At 36.2% G+C, this 7,517-nt stretch overlaps 1 non-coding gene and 1 pseudogene across 1 annotated transcript; one reads left to right on the top strand and one right to left on the bottom strand.

Moving 5' to 3' along the window:
* Nucleotides 1-1,265: 1,265 nt before the first annotated feature.
* LOC111727822 lies at nt 1,266-1,372 on the bottom strand. Its single transcript, XR_002775279.1, has one exon. It is a non-coding gene; the product is annotated as a U6 spliceosomal RNA (small nuclear RNA).
* Nucleotides 1,373-5,670: 4,298 nt separating this feature from the next.
* LOC100946872 lies at nt 5,671-6,547 on the top strand (annotated as a pseudogene).
* Nucleotides 6,548-7,517: the final 970 nt, after the last annotated feature.

Raw genomic sequence — 7,517 nt, 5'->3', positions numbered from 1 at the left:
TGGACTTTCAAAAACTAAGATGAATAGAATGCTAACACACTTACCAATCATCTCGATAAATGGTAATGGCTTGAATTCCCCACTGAAGAGGAATAGACTGGTTGATTGGATAAAAAAACACAAGCCATCCATTTGATGTGTGCAGGAAACACACTTAGCCTCAAAACATGAATTAAAATTTAGAGTTAAGTGTTGGAAGATAATTTTTCAGGCAAAAAGAATTCAGAAGAAAAGAGGGGTTGCAGGAGGCGCCTGGGACTCAAAGGTGTAGGGTGCTGGTCCCATATACCAGAGGTGGTGGGTTCAAGCCCCACCCCAGCCAAAAACTGTAAAAAAAAAAAAAAGGGGTTGCAATCTCATATTAAGATACAAATGGATCAAAAAAAAAAAACTAAAAAAAAAAGATACAAATGGATCAAAGCAACTAAAGTCAAAAAGACAAACATGGACACTACATATTGTTCAAGGGAAAAATAACAGCAAGAAGACATTTTAATTCTAAATATTAATTCACCCAATTTAAATGCTCCCAGATTCCAGAAACAAACCTTAATTAGTCTGAGTAATATGATATCCTATAACATCATAATAGTTAGGGGACTTTAACACTCCTCTTACAGAGCTGGACAGGTTCTCTAAGTAGAAATTAAACAAAGATATAAGGGACTTAAATGAGACCCTAGAACAACTATGCTTGATAGACATATATAGGACACTCCATCCCAAATATAAATAATATACACTCTTCTCATTAGCCCATGGAAAATTCTCCAAAATTTATCATATACTAGGACATTACACAAACCTCAAAACAATCAAAAGAATTGAAATTTTACCTTGTATCTTCTCAGACCACCAGCATTAAAGGTAGAACTTAACTACAACAAAAACATTCCACCCCACACAAAAGCATGGAAGTTAAACAACCTTATACTGAATGACAGTTCAATGCAGAAGGAAATAAAAGAGGAAATCATTGACTTCCTTGAGCATAAAAACAATGAAGACACAAGCTACCAAAACATGTGGGATACAACAAAAGCAGTCTTGAGAGGAAAACTTATTGCTTTAGATGCCTACATCCAGAAAACAGAAAGAGAGTGCATCAACAAACTCACTAGTCGTCTTACAGAATTGGAAAAAAGAACTATCTAAGCCTAAACCCAGCAGAAGAAATAAATATCCAAAATTGAATGAGATATTAACAAAATTTTAAAAAAAGAATTATTCAGGAAATAAATGAAACAAGGAGTTTTTTTTTTTTTTTTAATATGGAATGCTTCATGAATTTGCCTGGCATCCTTGTGCAGGGGCCATGCTAATCTTCTCTGTATCTTTCCAATTTTCGTATATGTGCTGCCGAAGCGAGCACAGGAGTCGTTTTTTTAAAAAATAAATAGAATAGGTAAACCTTTGGCCAGATTAACTAGAAATAAAAAAGTAAAATCTCTAGTAACCTCAATCATAAATGATAAACTGGAAATAACAACTGATGCCACACAGTGGTATAAGAGATTATCTCTGAATACTACAAGAAACTCTATGCCCAGAAATTTGACAATGTAAAGGAAATGAATCAATATTTGGAATCACATCCTTTCCCTAGTTTAGCCAGGAAAAAATAGATCTACTGGACAGACCAATTATTGTCAGGCACTGATATCAAGGAAACAATAAAAAAAAAAAACTCCCCCCCCAAAAATGCCCTGGTCCAGATGGCTTCACACCATAATTCTATCAAACCTTCAAAGAAGACCTTATTTTCATATTGCAGAACTTTTTTCAAAAAATTGAGGAAGAAGGAATCTTCCCCAACATGTTCTAAGAAACAAACATCACCCTGATACCAAAACCAGGAACAGATCCTATTAAAAAGGAGAACTTGAGACCAATTTCAAAATGGAATATAGATGCAAAAATTCTCAACAAAATCCTAGCCAATAAAATACAGATTTTTATCAAAAATATACATTATGATCAAGTAGTTTTCATCCCAGGGATGCAAGGCTGGTTTAGCATACACAAGTCCATAACTGTAATTCATCATATCAACAGAAGCAAAAACAAAGACCATATGATCCTCTTGACAAATGCAGAAAAAGCATTCAAATAAAATCCAGCATCCTTTTCTAATTAGAACACTGAAGAGTATAGGCATAGGTGGCACATTTCTTAAACTGATCAAAGCCATCTATGAGAAATACACAGCTAATATTTTACTGAATGGAGTAAAACTGAAAGCTTTTTCACTCAGAACTGGAACCAAACAAGGTTGTCTTCTATCGCCACTACTATTTAACATACTGTTGGAAATTGTAGCCAATATAGTCAGGTAAGAGAAGGAAATAAAGGGCATGTAAATGTGGGGTGAGAAGGTCAAACTCTCCCTATCTGCAAAGACTCCACCACTAGACTCCTGGAAGCGATCTAAATAGACAGTAATGTCTCAGTATATAAAATCAACATCCAGGAGTCACTAGAATTTGTATATGCCAATAACAGCCAAGATGAGTAGTTAACAATCCCTTTGAAAATGGCTTCAAAGAAAATGAAATACCTAGGAATCTACCTAATAGAAGAGGTGAAGGATCTCTATAAAGAATATTATGAAACCCTAAGAAAAAAAATAGTGGAAGATATTAACGAATGGAAGAACATACTATGCTCATGGCCGGGAAGAATTAACATTGTTAAAATGTCTACACTTCTCAAAGCAATCCAAAGATTCAATGCCATCCCTATTAAAATACCAAGATAATACTTTCAAGACTTGGAGAAAAGAATTCTTTTTTATGGAACCATAAAAAACCCTATATATCTAAGGCACTTCTTAGTAATAAAGACAAAGCCAGTGGTATCATTCCACCAGCCATTTGGATATACTATAAGCCTGTAGTGATCAAAACAGCATGGTATTGGCACAAAATTAGAGACATTAGCATTTAAAATTGAATAGAATACCATGATATGAAACTAACATCTTACAGCCACCTGATATTTGATAAACCAACCAAGAACATACAATGGGGAAAAGAACACCTATTCAATAAATGGTGTTGGGAGAACTGGGCAACCACATGTAAATGAATTAAACTGGACCCATGCCTCTCACCACTTACAAAAATTGACTCAAGTTAGAGGAAAGATTAAAGTCTAAGGCATCAAAGCATAAAAATCCTTGAAGAAAGTGTTGGGAAAACACTTGAAGATATCAGACTTGGGAAAGATTTTATGAAAAAGACTTCTGTGGCAAATCCAACAACAAAAATAAACAAATGAGACTTAATTAAATTAAACAGCACCTCGACAGCTAAGGAAACAATAACCAAAACAAGTAGACAATCTTCAGAATGGGAATGGACACTTGCATTTTATGAACCAGACAAAATCTTGATAACTAGCATCTACAGAGAACTCAAATTAATCAACATGAAAAGACCCAACAATACCATATATCACTGGGCAAGAGACATGAACAGAAATTTCTCAAAAGAAGACAGACGAATGGCTCACAAACATATGAAAAAATATTCATTGTCTCTAATGAACAGAGAAATGCAAATCAAGACTACCCTGAGATATCACCACACCCCATGAAAAAGGCCCACATCCCAATGTCTCAAAGTTGCAGGTGCTGTCATGGATGTGGAGAGAAGGGAAATACTTTTACATTGCTGGTGGAACTGTAACCTAATACAATCTTTCTGGCAGGAAGTATGGAGAATCCTCACAGAACTCAAATTAGACCTCCCATTGTATCCTGCAATCCCATTACTAGGCATCTACCTAGTACAAAGAAAACACATCCTTTTATCATAAGGATATTTGCACTAGACTGTTTATTGCAGTTCAATTTACAATCACCAAAATGTGTAAACAGTCTAAATGCCCACCAACCCAGGAATAGATTAACAAGCTGTGGTATATTTATACCAGGGAATACTGTTCAGCCATTAAAACAGATGGAGACTTTGCATCATTTGATGGAGATGGAACATACTTTTTCTTTTGTAAAACATCACAAGAATGGAGAAACAAGAACCCAAGGTATACAATTCTAATATGAAAGCAGTAGATGAAATAATACAAGGGGAATGGTAGAGAGATGAGGGTAGGAGTGAGGGGGATGGGATCACAGTGTATATGGCATACCTCTTAACAAATGCAATCAGTGCAACCTAATTCTTTATACGCTCAATGAATCACAAACAATAAAATATATTTTAGAAAATCAAACATGTACCAGAGTATTACAATAATAAACAATTCAAAGGTTATAATTTTGATATTTAAGAGGGTACAATTGAGAATTTTATTTAAGAGAATGAAATAGATTAAAAACCAAAAGCATACTTATAACACTAATGGCTAAAATTCACTAGGAACATGTTAGTTATTAATACTTATGTACCCCGTAATGCAGCAAAAATATAATTTTGTTGAGTAAAAGTGACAGAACAAGAATTATGAAAAATCATATTACTACTGAGGCTGTTAAATTTTGTGCCCAAAGGCAAAAACAGATTAAAATTGTGGAATTACATGAGAATAGTGATAAGGAAAACAGAATATATAAGAATTCACCACCACAGCAGTAATCTGTAGAAAATATACTAGGCATCTTACATATTACTTACACTGTTAAGAATGAAAATAAATGGCTTGAACATTAAATTCAGAAAGCCATGAAAACATCACACTGTACCCCATGATTGCATTAATGTACACAGCTATGATTTAATTAAAAAATCTAAAAAAAAAAAACCAAAGAATAAAAGTATGAAGGCAAAAATACTAGTTACTGGTGGAAGTTGAAATAAATGGGTTAGAAAATAAAACTACAGTGAAATTTTACTTAGGAGGATGTTCTCCAGATCCTCCCAGTTAAATACAGAAGATATAAAATCTGCATCTTTTTCTATGGCTGAATGTAAGGGTATATGGCACACTTTCCAGGTGAAGGGTTCAACTACAACTTACACTTTACCTAACAAATGCAAATAGTGTAACCTGATTTTACATACCCCTCTTATATTAACTAGAATTAAAAAAAAAAAAACTGCAGTGAAATTTATATATAAGAGGAATGGCAGGTTTCTGTGGGTGGATATCAAAAACATGAAAAGTCACTGGATAAATTAGTCAAAAGGGGAGAAAGACAAATGCCCAAAATTTAAAATGACAAGAGTGACATAGTTTGAATATAAAGAAAATTTCAAGTCTTCTAAGCGCAAAGTTTGCAGAATTCTATTCAAATACATTTGAACACAGATGCAGTGATAATTTTCTAGTGAAATACAATTTACCCACATTGTTCCCAGGAGAAGCAAAAAGTCTAACAAGACAATCACATACAACACATACTGAATTTGGGTCAATAATTCTCATATAACACAGCAGCCAGGAGCCCAGCAAGTGGGGCCACACCTCCTCAGGGCCTTGGCCAAGGTGTATGGTTTTTATGGGAGCACGGCAGGCTCAAGGACACATGAAACGGCTGCCCTGGGACAGTTAGGCAATTAGCGGGAAGCCAAGCCATTGAGAGGAGCGCTCTTTAGGAGGGACAGCGACCCAGGGTGTCTGTTCCGTCTGGGCACTAGTAAGAGGGAGTTGAGGGCTGAGAGCGTTTGAGCAAGGACCAGTTTCCAGGAGCCCTCTGCGCCCACAAAAATGAGCCGTAGGACTGCCAAGGTACTACCTGCTGGTCCCTCAGTGTCCACCATCCCAGAGCGTGCCTGCCCTGCCTGACACAACTGAATAAAACAGTGACTTGTGGCGAGTCTTTTCAAGTGTCCAGTCTGCTTTAACTATGTGTTAGCACCCATCCTTCAATGTCAGCATGATCATCTTGTTTGTACTGTCGCCAAAAGCTAACTTCTTGTCCAACTTTCTGGGCCCCGTTGGGAGCCATTCGCAACTTGGCTGGGGCCCATTGGGATCCATTCGCAACTTGGCTATGGAGAAATTGGCCAATCCAGTACTTTTTACTTGTCGATATGCCTCTTCTGGCTATGGAATAATTCTACCGCCCATGGAAAAAGGAGACTACGAAAAACTCTGTGAGTTTAGGCCTTATTCCTGTCCGTGCCCTGGTGTTTGCTATCAGTGGCAAGGCTCTTTAGAGGGTGTCATACCCCACCTGTTGCAGCAGCATGAGTAACTTACAGCAATACAGGGGGAGAAAACAATTTTCCTTGCTATGGACAGTAATGTTTCTAGTGCTTTTGACTGGGTGATGATGCAGTCCTGTTTTGGCTTTCACTTCATGGTGGTCTTGCAGAATCAGGAAAACCACCATGGTGAACAGCAGTTCTGCGCAACTGTATAGCTGATAGGAACACCCCAGCACGCGGAAAATTTTACTTACTGACTTGAGCTGAATGGTCATAGACAGCGATTGATTTGGAAAGCAACTCCTCAGTCTACTTCGGAGAGAATTGCCACAGCCGTTATGAAGAGTGACTGCCTTGTCTTTGACACCAGCCTTGCACAACTTTTTGCACAAGGTGGCAATTTAGGCATCACTGTAACTATTGCCAAGTGTTGAAATGGCAATAAGACATTTTCTGGCCAGTGTTGAGAGCTATCACATTTCATTTCACAGAAAATAAGGCACCTCTCTGCCTGCCAACCTGAACCTCTTTTGGTTGGTGGACGGTAGATACATGAAAGTAAATAAATGAAAGTCTGTGAAATAAAGGAAGCAGTTTCATGTAGTATTGCTGATATCTTTAAAAAGAAGTCAACAGTAAACCACTGAAAATATATATTTGTACAGCCAAGGTGGGCATCTTTGGTATTAAAAAAGCAAGCATTGTAAAATAATTCTGAGTTTTGTGCTTCTTGTATATTGATTGTATTGCTGAAAAATACTGGGTTTGTTGTTTGCATGTATAGGTGCATGTAATCCTGTCTGTGCTTGTGTGTGTGTGTGTGTGTGTGTGTGTGTGTGTGTATTTATCTTCTCTTGAAATGACAAGCCACTGCTTTTCCCCTTTGGGAATCATTACATAGTACTGCTGTGTGTTTGTGTGTGTATTTGCTAATTTTTATTCTAGTTTTTGATTAAATAATCTTTACTTTCTTTTCTGTAATTCAGGTTTTTCTTCACTATTTTGGTACCATTTTAAAGTTTTCACCTTTTGATATGCATACTTATTTAAGGTAAAGTTTATACTGTGTTAGATACATATTTTACCCACCCCCATTGTTAAGGCCATTAGAAATATTTTAAATTCAGCTATTTGGTGAATAGGAAGGAAAGGAAAGGTGACATCAGAAAAATTAACGGAAGCTCTTTAAAGTAGCTCTAAGATGGACGCTGTCTTTCTCTTTTTCTCACTCTTTCTGTTCTACAATTGAGTCATAATTTCAAAATTAATCTTTAACAGGTTAGGAAATAAATTGATTTCTGAAATATTGAAAGCAAATCAGGCATTTTTTCTCTTTTTTTCAAATACCTTGGGCAAATCACATGGTGAATATTTATTCTTATATTTATTGGTTTAGCAAAAGAA

This window comes from Otolemur garnettii, unplaced genomic scaffold, assembly GCF_000181295.1.
Source record: "Otolemur garnettii isolate 467f Iridium unplaced genomic scaffold, OtoGar3 scaffold00125, whole genome shotgun sequence".
Taxonomy (NCBI): Eukaryota; Metazoa; Chordata; class Mammalia; order Primates; family Galagidae; genus Otolemur; species Otolemur garnettii.
This window is presented reverse-complemented; position numbering and strand designations above follow the sequence as displayed.